The sequence below is a fragment of the Sceloporus occidentalis genome, unplaced genomic scaffold (assembly GCF_023333645.1).
Source record: "Sceloporus occidentalis isolate IW3139 unplaced genomic scaffold, rSceOcc1.0.p SCAF_2, whole genome shotgun sequence".
In the NCBI taxonomy this organism is placed as follows: domain Eukaryota; kingdom Metazoa; phylum Chordata; class Lepidosauria; order Squamata; family Phrynosomatidae; genus Sceloporus; species Sceloporus occidentalis.
This window is the reverse complement of record NW_028316982.1, coordinates 68,268,249-68,283,317: the sequence shown is the minus strand read 5'-3', so window position 1 is coordinate 68,283,317 and position 15,069 is coordinate 68,268,249.

Sequence of the window (15,069 nt, the reverse complement as noted above, 5' to 3'; positions counted from 1 at the left end):
CCCCCAGTGACTCAGTGCTTTATGTGTGGGACATTGCTGAAAGTCATTCAAAAATTTCACTCAGTTCAAAATAAACAGCTAAAACTTTTTAAAAAACCCAACCACTCTCAGGACTTTCAGTGTTTTAGTCTGGTCGCTACTGATGCTAATTTATACTGATGCCATTTCGTGCTGCTGGCTTTATTCCAGTTTGTTGCTCATAATATTCATTTTTCAATTTCAGCCTTACTCTATTATTAACTCCAAAATTCCTTAGATGCAGCCATGGCAGTTAAAGTAGAATCACTGAGCTATAATTGCATTGTGTATAATGGCCCTAAAAATTTGCTGGAGTCCTATAATATTTCCCTACGATATCTACTTCCAACATTTTACTTTTGGTGTGTGTGTGTGTGTATGTGTGTATGTGTTTAACTTGTCTTACTAGTTTCAGAAAGGCAACAAAATAGTTGCAGGAAATAGAGTTGTGACATGCTTTTGTCTGATGCTGACTTAGCAGAAAGATAATGATCAAGACCCACAATAAGAATTAAAAAAAAATACTAAACAGGCAAGTCTTAATGCTTAAACACTGCCACTTCAGTCCAGCTCAAGCAAGATATTTATCAGTTATAATTGGGCAAGAATATGGAAAGGAATGTGTGTATCTGAGGCGCCTTACAGACGGGCCTAAGCGGCGCCGTCATTGCGCCAGGAATATGAGCGAGGGGCGGCGCTTCTGGACGCGCCTTGCCCCTCGCGCGTATTCCGTATGGCAAGATGGCGGCGCCCTATACAGACGGGCGCAGCCATCTTGACGTAACGGACGCGCAGCGTCCGGACGTCTAAACCCAGAAGAGACGTCACGAGTGCGCGCTTTGGCACTTGCGACGTCTCTTCCGGGTTGCCGGAAGGAGCAAGATTTTCGCGCTCCTTTTTTACAGCGCGGGGGAGTCGCGCAGTTTGGCTGCAGCGGCCCAAGACCGCCCCTTTTGGGCGGTCTGTAACGGGCCTGAGTGTACATCTGAATTGGCATTTGAATGTTCATCCTTTTGAAAGCAATGAAGGTAGACAGTGCCTGAATTTGGCTAAATATCCCTGTTCATAGTGTCTCATCCAACAGTTGGACATACCCACTGTACAGAAGTTAGCATATGCATATACAGTATATGCTAACTTCTGTACAGTGGATATGTCCAACTGCTAGATAAGATGCTATAAACAGGGATATTTAGCCAAATGCAGGTGCTATCTACTTGAATGAGAGAGTGCCAGTGTGGTTTGTGTTGGACTATGACTCTGAAGACCAGGTTCGAATCCTTGCTTGGCCATGAAAACCCACTGAGTGACCTTGGGCAAGTCAAACTCTCTCAGCCTCAGATGACGGCAACGGCAAAACCTCCTCTAAACAAATCTTGCCAAGAAAACCTCGTGGTTGGTTTGTCTCAGGATCACCATATGTTGGAAATGACTTGAAGGCACACAATAACTCTCTCTCTCTCTCTCCCCCCCCCCCCTCTCTCTCTATGGCATGGCTTTCCTTTGTTGGGTGAGGATGTATGAACTTATCAGCAACAGCTGATAGTTTCCATATCAGTGGATCTGGGTTTTAGACTGAACTGTAAATATGCTATCTAAGATACTGAAGCTTTTTGAGGGCTAAAATTCAGCAACTTGGATAGCTTCTTTAAATTTCAGAATAAAATCCAGAGTGGATTTCCCACTCCACTGACATGGGAATCACCCATTGCCACAGGTATAGACACACACTCTCTCACATACAGTTACACCTACTTGTATAGGGCAAATGAAGTAGAGGTGGCTTTGCCAACAGATTCACCCTGAATGGAGGGAGAGCTGAAGGCATCCCTAATGATCTTTGTCCTGAGGAGATGGTGTTATGCAATGGTATGTTTTTCTTAAAAGAGGAACTACTGGTCCAAGAGTGGGAGGGCTGAGGAAATAAGATAGCAAAAAGGCAGCACCTGTTAATAGTAGGAGATGCATTAAAACATCTGGAATGCTAACAGCATGAATGCAATGCCAAACTAAATTTTGTTCCCCAGCTGTGCTCTCTCACTTGATGGCAAAGGCCCTGACACAAAGGAGGCAGGTTCTCATTCTTCCATTCCCCCTCTGTGGGAGCGCTGGAGTGGATGATGGACTTCACTTATGGTTTGAATGATGTGAAAGTCTGATGTGGCAGATCTTATAATCCTTAGAATTTGTTTCACACATTCTAAATCAGCTACATCAACCTCTTCTGGTTGATGTTTATTTATCAAGTTTATATTATCAAGTTTTTAGCTCATCTTGCTTTTAATCTTTATAGGTTGCCTTCGATCCCATATGAGAAGAAAGGCAGCATATAAATGAATTAAATAAGTAGGTTAGTCATAAATTCTAAGAGTTTCATCCTAGATGGAACGAAAGTAATCGTTGGAGCAGACTGAAAACCTTACTACATAGTTGTTGTTTTGGCCCATTATCCCATTTGGTTACTTCATATTTGATGACTCTGTGATCTATCAGGTAGATTTGTATAGTGTAATGGACAGACACACATTTTAAATTGTAGTCGATCTATATTCTTATTCCTATTAAGATTTTTTTTAATTTTATAATTTTTATGGTTAGTTATTAACTATTTTGGTGTTCCCTTAAATATGGAGGGAAAACCCAGCCACACCCAAAATAAAAATATAAATATAAAAATAAATATATGCAGATAAACAGGCACTCCATGCAAGTGTTAGAACTGTGAGTGGCCTTGTATGCTGTACTACAGTAGACTTGATTCAGTCCCAGGTGATGCTGCACCTATCATTATTTTCACAATCACAGAGTGAGCTTTTTTGCTGAGACTGCTGCCTCTGGATCTGTGACATATTTTCAGAGAGATCCTACAATACTGCATAGCTCCTTACTGCCTGGCAGCTGTCAAGCCTTGGAAAAGGCCCCTGCCAGCATTGCATACCAGTGGGGAGTTGAGAGATGAAGGAAATAATTCAGACCATAGAGTATCTTCCAACAATTGACAGATGAAAACCAGGACATATGTCCAACTAACATCAGAGTGTGTTCAAGAGGGCAAAAGTTATTAATGAGGAAGAACAGGAAAGCTAGGAAAGGTTACAGCAGTTGCTTTTGCCTTAGGCTGCATCCACACTGCAGAAATAACTCAGTCTGAGATTGCTTTAACTGCCCTGGCTCAATGCTATGGAATTGTGGGAATTGGAGTTTGTTGTGGCCCCAGAGCAGAGCAGAGTGGAGGAGAGCGGGATTGAGCCAGGGTAGTTAAAGCGGTGACAAAATGGGTTATTTCTGCATTCTGGATGCAGCTTAAGTCTAATAGGGAAAAGCAAGACTCTGCCCCCTCCTCTCTCCCCACTGCATTGAATGCAAGTTACTTTTTCACTTTGAACACAGTTTGCAGCAGTTGAAGTAAGCTAAGGACAAAGAGGGAAAGTGAAAGGAGAAGAAAGAAAGCAAGACATCTTAAAACCAGCAGAAAAAGTGGGACAGTGGAGAATGAATCTGGATTGACAGTTGGGGGGAATGTGAAAAGTATCTCAACTCAGTTCAATGTTTGAGGGAGGCAAGGAAAGAGGATTCACTCTCAAATGGGATGATTCTCTTTCCCTTTCCCTGAGAGCAGCCAGATGATCGTGGACTGAATCATTTTCCTTCCTTCCTCCTTCTCACCCCTACTGGCATGCAACAGCAGCAGGGGTCCTTCCTGGGCTCAACAGCAGCTGGGTGGTGGGAAGTTTTTGGACGGAGTACAAGGGCATGTGAAAAGCAATTTTGCACTCTGTCTAAAACAGGGATTATGCGTGTGTAAAATGCATTTTCATGCACCTAGATCATTAACATGATGCTGGCCAATGTCTGGGTCATTAATGAACTAACATGCAGAACATTTGTGCTAACATGCAGATTTGTATATGAATGCTTGCCAGTGTACAGGATGCACTCATTTTGGCTTAAATATTCCCTCCTTCTCTAGTCACAGTAGCCGTGACAGAAGAATTTATTTGCAAGCAGACATCATTCTTTTCACTGGTCATTTTCAGGAATTCAGCAGTTTAAAAGAGTGTATGAATAGATATATGCAGGACATACTGTAAGAAAAGCAGACTTGGACACAGAAGAAGGAAGACTGAAAACAGGAGGAAGGAATATCTGATGACACCATGATACTGAAACCTCCCAGACCTGGAACAACTACTAAGGAAAATCAAAGAAGAAAGTGCAAAAGCAGGCTTACTGTTGAACATAAAGAAAACAAAAATACAGTGGACCCTTGTTATATGCTGGGGTTTGGTTCCAAGATCCCCCATGTATAACAAAATCCGTGGATGCTCAAGTCCCATTAAATATAATGACATAGCAAAATGGTGTCCCTTATAAAAAATGGAAAATCAAGGTTTGATATTTGAAATTTATACTTTTTTTTGAACATTTTCAAACCGTGGATGCTTGAATCTGTGTATTAAAAATCCGTGTATAAGAAAGGCTGACTGTAATGGCCAGGGAGAACCTACACAAATTTGAACTAGAAAATGAAGAAATAGAAATAGTAAAAGAGTTCTCATACCTAGGATCAAACATTGTTAGGAACGGGGACTGCAGCCAGGAAATCAGAAGAAGATTAAGAATGGGAATGGCAGCTATGAAAAAACTAGAAAAGATCTTTAAATGCAAAGATAAACAGTTCAGCACAAAGGCTAGAATCATACAAGCCATTGTATTCCCTATTACCATATATGGATGTGAAAGGTGGATAGTTAAGAAAGAAGACAGGAAGAAAATTAATTCACTAAAGATGTGGTGCTGGAGAAGAGTGCTGAGTATTCTGTGGATGGCCAAATAGACAAACAAATGAGTCCTAGAGCAGATCAAGCCAGAAACTTCCCGGGAAGCCAAAACAACAAAACTGAGGCTGTCATATTTTGGACACATCATGAGAAGGCATGAATCATTGGGAAAAACTATAATGCTAGGAAAGGTGGAGGCAAGTAGAAAAAGAGGAAGGCCGCATGTAAGATGGATGGACTCTATTAAAGAGAGCATGAGTATGAGTTTGCAGGCATTGGGCAGAGCAGTGGAGGATAGGGAGTTTTGGAGATGTCTCAGCAGGGTTGCCATGGGTCGAGACTGATGCGAGGGTGGTTAACAACAACAAAAATTAATAGCTATTTATGGACAATCTACACGCTTTTGGACTTAAGCGGGTTCTTGGCTAGTCAACTAATCTACTAACAATGGCAAAGATGCTACCAGTGTAGAAGGATGAGTGGTAGTGCTTATGATAATAAAGCTTTTCTACCAAGAACTCTGTGTATACTGAATTATTATCAGCTATGTGCAAATTAGTTTCTGGGTCTGGCAGACCACCTGGAGAATTTTCACCCATGTGCCATCGCCAGTAACTTTGACATTATTTTTGTTCAGTTTCAGATTCTGACAATGACGTGGCAACAAGAAATATCTGATGAGTTGAAAGGGTGTGCTGATCACTGATCATGTGCCAGGGTTTAAGAGAGGATTGTTTTCCTGGCCACTTCCCTGAAGAGTCCTCAGTTAGTGCTGTGTTCCTTCTTAACTTGTGAGCCTGAAATAAGGATTTAAACATCTTAGAAGGAAATCCGGATCACTCTGTTTGGAAAAGATCCCGTATGTAATTAAAAGAAGCTGCACATGAGCTACTGTCCCTGCCAAGTGAACATCACCTGACTGATTATCAGTGTCATTCTTTTTTTATTGAGAGGTGGATCCAGAGAGTGATCAACAGTTTCCTATACAATTGCACAAGTAAGAAAGGTTTTCCCATTCAAAGTGTTACTTTTAAGTAACCAGTAGCTTAAAAAATGATAATTCACTTTTTTTTCTCCAAAGGGCAAACTCAGGACACATTTTTTTTACATCATTATCCATAGCATGCTATTTTAATGAGGTCATTGGGTATTATCACAGAAGGCAAACATACATTGCCCATAATCACTTAAGTCTTAAATGCATAATGTTTAACTAGTTGTTTTACCAGTTTCTAATCTATTGCTGGCACATAGCCTCATCTCCGGCATTGCAGAAAGGCAAAACTGTACTAATTTGTAGCAGTGTACTTAAGAATTTTACAAAATTATACTATTTTAGTTAAAAATCTCAAAAATGCCTTGAATTGTAAGGCAAATTTACTTGTAGGAGTTCATGGAGAAATACATACCTCTTCTCTCTCTCCTCTGCAGTGTCCTATGCCCTCCCAAATTATATGTGGGTGGAGAATTGTCCCCAATCTGGGTCCCTTTCACACTTAGGCCCTATACAGAATGGCTTGAAAGAGTTGGGGCACAGTGTCCTGATGATGGATGCCCTGACTCCACCCCTAGGGCTCCATGATGCCACGCGCTGTTCCAGACAGTGTGGTGTGATAGGACCTTTAGTTACAAATGCATCACTAAGGGCCTGTACAGACTGGCCTGAAAGGCCGGCCTGGGGGCGAAGTCACGGCGTAGTGTCCTCATGCTTAATGCTGTGACCCTGCCCCATGGTGCCATTTATATAGCGTGCACCATGATAACACTGGTGTGGCACAGTGACCAAACAGCATAATGCAGAAGGGGCATAACGTCACAGCACAGAGTTTATGACGCCCCTTCCCAGGAGTTGGTTGGGGCAGCTTCTTTTTGCTCCCTCCAGGGAGTGGATTGGTGCCTCCACATCCAGGGCGAAAAGGGGGCAGCTGCATGCCACCCATCTGTATAGCCCCTAAGTATCATCTCATGGTCTGATCCCCAAAACCTATCCGAACAGCCAGCAGCTGCTGTGAATGGTGGAGGTCAATTCTGCTGCTACTGGGGTGCAAGGAGGAGGATGTTTCTAGCCCCTTTGCACCAGTGAGAGAATCTGCAACAATCAGAAGCAGAACTGCTGTTGCAATTTCTAGTCATACCAGAAATCATGGGAATTGGCTTAAAATGTCATCCTCTGTGCCCCAATCACCAGCAGAACAAGCTTTCATTACTTGGACCACCTCTCTGGACTTAAGGTGGGATTTGTTTATTACCATAGCAGGAATGCCACAATCATGAACATATAGTGTAACTGAATCACTAATGGATCCATAGCTCTAGGCTACAAATCAGTAACTGCAATACAATATAAACAAAAATCCATCAGTGACACCTTTATTCGTCAACTGAAATGCACAATATACTTGTTGCATGCTTTCAAAGCTCCATGGGCTTCTTCATCAGGCAAGATGTTACAAACCTTGGTGCAAATGGAGACAAAAGAGGGGTCCCTGTTGAGATGCAAATGGACTTTAAATTTCCTGGACTTTGAAAATTTCCCTATTGTTGCATGGCCAGAAGGAGGAGGAGCCTGCCTGCAAAAGATATCCTCCCCATCATAACATCTTTACTAAGGACTGAAAACAACATGCAGGCTTCTGACTAACATCTCCTCTCCTCCCCTCCCCTCCCCTCCCTCCTGTTTCGTTCGTAACATCTTTCCTGATGAAGAAGCCCATGGAGCTTCAAAAGCTTGAAACAAGTATATTGGACATTTTGGCTGGCCAATAAAAATATCACTGAAGGATTTTTGTTTGTGTTTGTTAAAGGGCCAACACAGATACCCCTGAATGTTTTCTGCAATACAATATGTCAGGCAATGATGTGCTCTCTGTTCCTCAAGAAACGAGAAATCTCAAAGTCAGCTTCCTTTAGGAAGAGAGTATGTTGGATGCTTTGCTCACTTTCTCTGAAGTCAATGAAACATATTTCAGATAAGATATACATAGCTTTGAACTGCACAATCCATGTTGGTGGGTTGACTGGTGTGTGTGTGTGTGTGTATTGGGAGCTGTAATCCCAAAATATAATTTTTTCCAAACTCTGGCTATGGGCTGTATGGTACAAAGCCATTTGTATCTAATCTGAAATATGTTTCAGAGAGTTCAACAAAGATAACTTCCAAGTAACTGAACAAATGAACTGATATTGCTAAGAAGTTTTTTAGCAACTCTGCTAATCAAACTGCCTAGGGTAAAGCTGTAATAAGAGAAGTAAGTACGTGACCGGCATTATTTATTGTTTGAAGCACTAATACCCTGCCTGTCGGCCAGAAAACCCCCAAAATGGTTTGCTATCACAAAAACCAGAAGCCATGCCCTCAGATTTCTGATAAAAGGAAAAACACAATATAAAAGAAACTGGGTGGGGAGGATACACAGTTCTTACTGCCATCAATGGCAATTCTGCAATGAAGGCAGACTTTGTGGGTCTTCTTATCTATGACCATCTAGAGTAGAAACTGTTCAAAGCCAGGAGGAGCCAAAAGCTGACGGTTTCTCATGATGGTATCACAGAAAAGACTCCTGGTACTACACAGCCAAAATACACTGAGTAGCTATTCTACCTCCTCTTCTCTAATGGACATTTTGTGAAAGTGGGTTAACTTGGAGAGCGTTACAAGTGGAAGATCACATTCTCTGCACCTCTTGAAAATGTCTATGAATGAATCAGTGTGATTACAGATCAAAAACCTATCTAGAGCTGCCTTTGACCAACCCAAATGAATGGTCCTGTTTTCCATCTGCTGCAGCAAAATGAATTGGTAGTGGATGACCATTTCAGGGAGAGGTGAAGCCTAATGAGGCTGACTGATCCAGCTCTCTTTCTTGGCTCTGATGTAGCTTGATGGAATGGCTGTTAGGCATGAAAAATGAAAGCAATAGTATAGCATCTTTCTTGATTTACCCTTAATCGTTTCATATGTCATTATGTTTTTTCCAAATACTGTAACAAAGGGGTGGACAAACTCTGTTTTTTGAAATTAGATTGTTAGCCACTCTGAGCAAATCTAGATCTCCTCAGTGGCGTCACTAACTATGGTGTCACTTGGTGCAGGACAGGCATGTGCACCCCCCTCTGCTACTCTGTTCCTGGGCTTTCTCCCTGGAACGAAAGCCCAGTGGTGGAGCAGCTAGCAAGGGCATACATGCACCCTTCCTGCTCCTCTGCTCTCAGGCTTTTCCCCTGGGAGGAAACCTAGGGATGGAGCAGTTGGCAAGGGCATGCATGTGGCCCTCCTGCTCCGAAGGGGGAGGTGAGGCCAGCCAGGTGTCATCCCTCTTCTGGGCGTCACCCAGTGTGGTCTGCACTCTCCAGTGACACCACTGGATCTCCTCTTCCTCTTCAGTGGTCTGCTAACCAGAATCATATAGAAAATGGTGCCCCAGGGTGGAGTCAGTTATCCACAGCACTTAGTGAACTATACATTGGGATAAGATGGTCTTTGAGTTACTAAAGACCAGGGACGTTATCAGACAAGAGAAAATGGAAGTATAATCCAATGGCAATCCGAACGCAATCATGGGGTTTAATGTTATTGCATGATAGACTACCACATGCAATTTTGGGCAATGGGAAGTCAGTCCGAACGCAATCATGGGGTTTCACGTTATTGCGTGAGAGGTGATCACACACAATTTTGGGCAATGGCAAGCTATTTTTGGACAATGGGAAGTCAGTTCGAATGCAATTCAAACTCATGTAAATTCGCTGAACTAGTGAATTCACGTGAATACGTTCTAGCCTCACGTTCTTTTCATTCAAAATTAAGAGAAATTTCTCCCATGTGATAAACTCCCAGGGATTATAACACAACACTCTAAAACAGGCCAAGAGAACAAAACATATGTTGAAAAGCAAGGCATTAATAGTCCTATTTCACATAAGAGCAACAATGAAGCTGAGAGATAAGCAATGAACCTCAGTCTAGACATGGAAGAGTGGTTTCCTTCTCCTTTTTACTCACCTGTGTGAAGATATTGCAACTATTAACCCTCAGAGTTCTGTTACAAACCACCCAGCAGTCTTTCAGTAGATTCTAGTCTGCCTTCTTTTTGTCCCTGCTATATGATACAATTGGGACAGGGAATGCCAGTCTTAAAATTTCTTTGAAATGATGAAAACATGAGGCCAGGTCTCCTCCAAAGTATGTGTTGCTTTCAACAGTCTTTCTCCTCAGAGTGGCTAAGCTTGTTTCACAGCCTTTTCTAACCCAAGTTTTGGGATCAAAGGGAACTTCAAGTAAAAACACCCAAATGTTAGCTAGTTAATTGTACTAGCTATCCTCCTTCTGTAGTAGAATTCAAAGATATAGAAATGTTAGTCTGTAGAATCAGTACGTAGAGAGATCTTGTAGCATCTTTGAGACTAACTGAAAGAAATAAATTGGCAGCATGAGGTTTTGTAGACTTCAGTCTACTTCCTCAGATACTCCTGTAGTATTTACTTATTCCTTTTGTAGTATTTACTTACTTTTGCCATGATAATGGATTTTAGTGGAATGCTTTGATACAATGAACCATGTGCTAAATATCACAGTCCACAAATAATTAAAGCTGAGGAAACTCACAACATCTTAGTTTCTGTCTGATAAGGAACCACATACAAGTACAGTACCATGGAGGCTTGCGACTAATATGTAGTGTCTAGTTCCAAAGACCTGAACAAGATTCGTAGTTCTTATATCTAACACATCTCCGAAAAGGGGCTTGCATGGGAAGTAGAATATGATCTTGTTCTGGGAAAGTTCCAGTCAAGAGACCAAAGACAGTTTGCCAGTAAGACATAAGCTCCCTGTCATTTTCTTCCATACATGTTACTATTGGCAACTAACTTCATGCATTGCATTGCTGACACTTGAGGAGCATTTTGAGAAACAATGGCGGGTTACAGACAGGCAGGGGAAGACGTCTTGAAGGTGTCTTCCCCTGAATACGGAGCCTCCAGACTGCCCGCCCCGGGGGCGTGGCTAAGGTGGATGGGGCTTCCACACTGGGGGTAGTGAAGATGCCTCACCTGGGGCCGTTTCTTACCCGCAGCTTCCATACCGCCGCCTTGCAGGACGCTGCAAAGAGAGAGGCAGCTTCCACACGGGTGGCCAAAAACGCGCCTTTTTTTTCTTTTGCCGGCTGGCGGATGCGCAGCTGCACAGCTGCGGCGGTCAGCACCGGCGGCAGAAAGCGTATGTGCACATTTAAAGCACCCAGGCCCCTTTAAACTTTTTCCCCCGCCCTACCCAAGAACAAAGGTGGCCTCCTGCCAGCTGGTGATGGCATCCTTGTCCGCTTGCACGTTGCCAGTCTCACTGGCATCATGGATGCCTCCTCTCCTTTGGTCCCCGTGCTCTTGCTGAATCTGCAATGCACAGCCACAGCTGTCGCCGCTGCCACCGCTGCCATGCTGTCCCCCTGCCATCCCCCATCACCTCCCTTGTACATATGTAAATATTTAAAGTTTTAGTGTTTTTTTATTGTTAGGTGAAAATGGCACAGGAATGTGTGTAGGGGTTCACTTTAAATTCCAAACTTTCCACAATTCTAGCAGCGCATGCGTACATGTTGCTCTAGGGTTAGGGTTATGAGCATTAAAATAGAGTGCAGCTGTGCCGCAGCTTCCACAGCTGCCTGGCATCTGACGCTGCAATTAAAGCCTGACTGCAAACCGCGCATGTCCTGGGACCCCGACTCATTATGCGACACAGCAGACACGGAGCTTTTAAATGGGCAACTTAAATTAGCGGTGTAACAATTCTGGCATATCGGTGCAGCAGCTTACATACGGCAATGCGCACGTACGCCGCTTATCAAAAAGAAGCAGGAAAAAGCGGCACTTTTTAATGTCGCTTCTTCCCGCTTGGGGCGTGCAGGCGGCGCGTTCATGACGGCATTCAGGTAAGTCCTGTCTAAAGGCTACACCTTCATGACGTCATGAACACACCCCTTTTTGCCCGTCTGTAACCCGCCAATGATCAGAAACATTACTACAGCATCTACAGAAAATGGGCAGTTTTTGTGCCTGCCATGGTCTGGTTTTCTCAGGTTTGTTTTTATCTTTAAACTCACTTGCTCCAATGTATTTCTGTTGTGGGGCATCATGTTTTCCTAGCACTTTTGTAATACGTTGTCACTGCCAAAATGTGACTTCTCCACCTCCATATAGCAAAGGAGTGCTGCCAGAAAGGAAGCTTCTCAAGGAGCAAGCCACAACAGGAAAATGAACAATTCTTTTTGTGCTGTTTTGCTGGGCCTGTTCTATATCTGAGGACCCCACAGAGAACAAACAATGAAGCATGATTTTGGCAGGCACAGCTTTCTCAGACGGGGCTTTGGAAAGTACAGCACATTGTGCTTTTTCCTTTTTGTAAGACAGACTTGCCAGAGTCATGCAACAATTCAGTAAAGCTGACTCTCCAGAAAAGAAATGCAACAATCACCGATGAAGAACATAAAGCAAACGACTTTATTATAGCCACAAGATATAGTGACGCCAGCCAATATTGGGAAAGCTTTTAAAATAGATGGGCAAATTCTTGGAGAATGGGTCTAAAAATGGTACAAGTCATGACGGATTTATCTTTTGTCAAGTACCAGATACAGTATGTCTATTCTATCAGTTGTTGGGAAACATGAGCAAAAGAGTAGTAGTGTGGCTTTCCTTTCTTGCTGGAATGTTCTGTGGCATATTTCTTGCTTCTCCTAGGCAACTGGTTACACAATTCTCTGAACAGAAATTCTCAATAGGCCATAATCTGATCTAGCATAACTTTTTTTATTCTTCAGATGACATATTAAAGTAAGATTTTTCTTTGCCTATAAAAACAGCACTATTCAAAGTGATGGTCCATGAACAAGTGCTGATCCTTAAGTCATCGGCTTCTAATTCCTGATGAGTTCAAGAAAATAAATAAATATTTGTAGCTAATGGTTGGAAATATGATACCAGTTCATGACATGATTTTTTTTTAAAAAAAACCATCCTCTACATCACATAGTTTGGGAAGCTTTGCTATAAAAGACCTATTCTAAATTAAAGGCCTACAGCAATTTAAATATAAGCACACAACAACGGGAATGAAAGTGCGAACACTGAAGCTTCCTGCTGATACCTGGCTTCAACTCTTTTGTTACTGTCACTGGAAGGGATCATTCCAACTTGTCATTAGGATTGCTTATGCTCTGCCCCATGCATTAGGGTGCAAGGCTGACATCCTGACACCATTGCATTTGCTATCCCCATTTTCAGTGTAAGGCCTCGTTCCCACTACCTTTTAAATCAGATTGCAAATTGGTTTGAACCGATTCAAACAACCCTGGTTCCCACTTAATCCGAATCGCTGAGGCGATTCTGAGAAGAGGTCATGCTCCAGACCTATTTAAGCTGCATCTTTTTGATGCTGATTTTTTCTGCTTCTTTTTTGTTAAATTGATTACCCTTCGGCTGGCTGGAGCAAGTGCATTTTGAATGGATTCAGGCATGAATGTGAAACACAAGTGGATTATTTTGCAGGGGAAAAATGTGATCGGGACAAATGTAGTGGGAATCACGCTCCGTTGTCAAATCAATCGATTCGGATCACACACTGATTTATCTGTAAGAGAGAATGGGGCCTAAAAGGAACAAAAAGGGGCTCTGCATCTTCTCTGTAATTTGGGGAAAATATATTATAAAAGTCCCCATCTTAAGGATCAGATCTATCTTTCTCTTTGTTATTTCCAGCAGGTTGCTAATGGCAGAATAAGTGAAAATAACTGTAAAGTGTTTTTGTATTTAAATGTCATCATTGCCCATCATTTACATACACTGTATATAACCAGCAATATGTCATTGCCAAAAAAATAAATTAAAAAAACAAAACAAAAAACAGTGGGGCAGAGTGCCAGTTTTGACCTTAAATATTTCTCTTGCCTAGAAACATTATCTGGAAACATTCCCACCTGAATCCCATTACATGCCAATGTCCTGTATTGAGTTGGAATAGCAGAAACCAGCAGTGTGTTTCAGAGTTGTAAGGAAGAAGACCTGTGCTTCTTCAAATCAGAGAGCTAGGCCAGGTTTTCTATCAACAGCTGCACATCATTCTGTTCAGGCAACACTCTCCCTGCTGGTTTAGGGCAAGCCTCTCCTGCCATCAGCTTGCTTTTATCTGTGGAAGATAAATTTTAAGTAATCCAACCTGCTTTGCCAACCCAAGCCTAACAACAAAATTGGTTTCTCCTTAATTCTTCTCTTTAAAGATTAGAGAACAAAGAAAGAAATGTGTTCAAACAAGTTCAAAGAAGGTGCAAGGAAAAATTTTATAATCCAGATTTGATCTATCCTTAGTTATATTGAAAAATGCTGGATTAGCGTTATACCAGTTCAAGGTGACACTTGCACCATTGGCCCCAGCAAGCAACTGGTAGAAATCTGGAAGCAAATGGCAGCTAGTTAAAAGGGCTTCAGCACAGAGGAGTATCTTGAAATTGGTTTAGCACAGCTTCGGATTATATATACACCTACCCTGATCTGCCATGAAACTGATCAATGGGATGCAGAAAATGCTGTTGACAAATGCTGACTTGACCATGCATCCAAGTTAAGATCATCTCATCCATAACTGAAAGTGGAGCCATCTGATTTATGGACTGCGTCTTCTGCTGTCACTGCATCTCAACAGCAAATCAGCAACATGTGATACCATATCAGATGTGGATAATATGTCCTGCAAGGCGAATAAGCAATAGACATGGCTCAACAAAAATCTAGGTTTTATATCCACAGAGATACAAAATAAAAGACAGCCATTGAATGAAGTTACAATAGCAGAGCAGGTGTTGCCTCTTGGTATGTCACCACACCAACCCACTGACTACCTTCCTGTCAGATGTGGCAGGCAGGATTTGGATTTATTCCATAGCAGATGGAGAGAAAAAGATGGAAATGGTAGCTTGTTGAGAACCTAGTGGGAGGTATAGTATTGTCCTGGAACCTTTAAGGGCAAGGCCTATGGGATGGAATCTAGCAGCATCAAGTTTTAAAATTCAAATCATCTCAGCGTTGTATGTCGGGTTTTCTCTGTGAGCAGAAGGCAAGACAGGGGCAGGTTGATGGAGCTGCAGTGGCCTATTGAGCTTCCATTCCTCTCACCAGGGCCCAATCCCAGAGTATTCTGTTCTTGTGTTTGTGTACCTGGAGCTGGGTGGCTGGAACAGATTAGGGATTTCGTTGGTTTACCACCCACTGCACTGTTCAACAA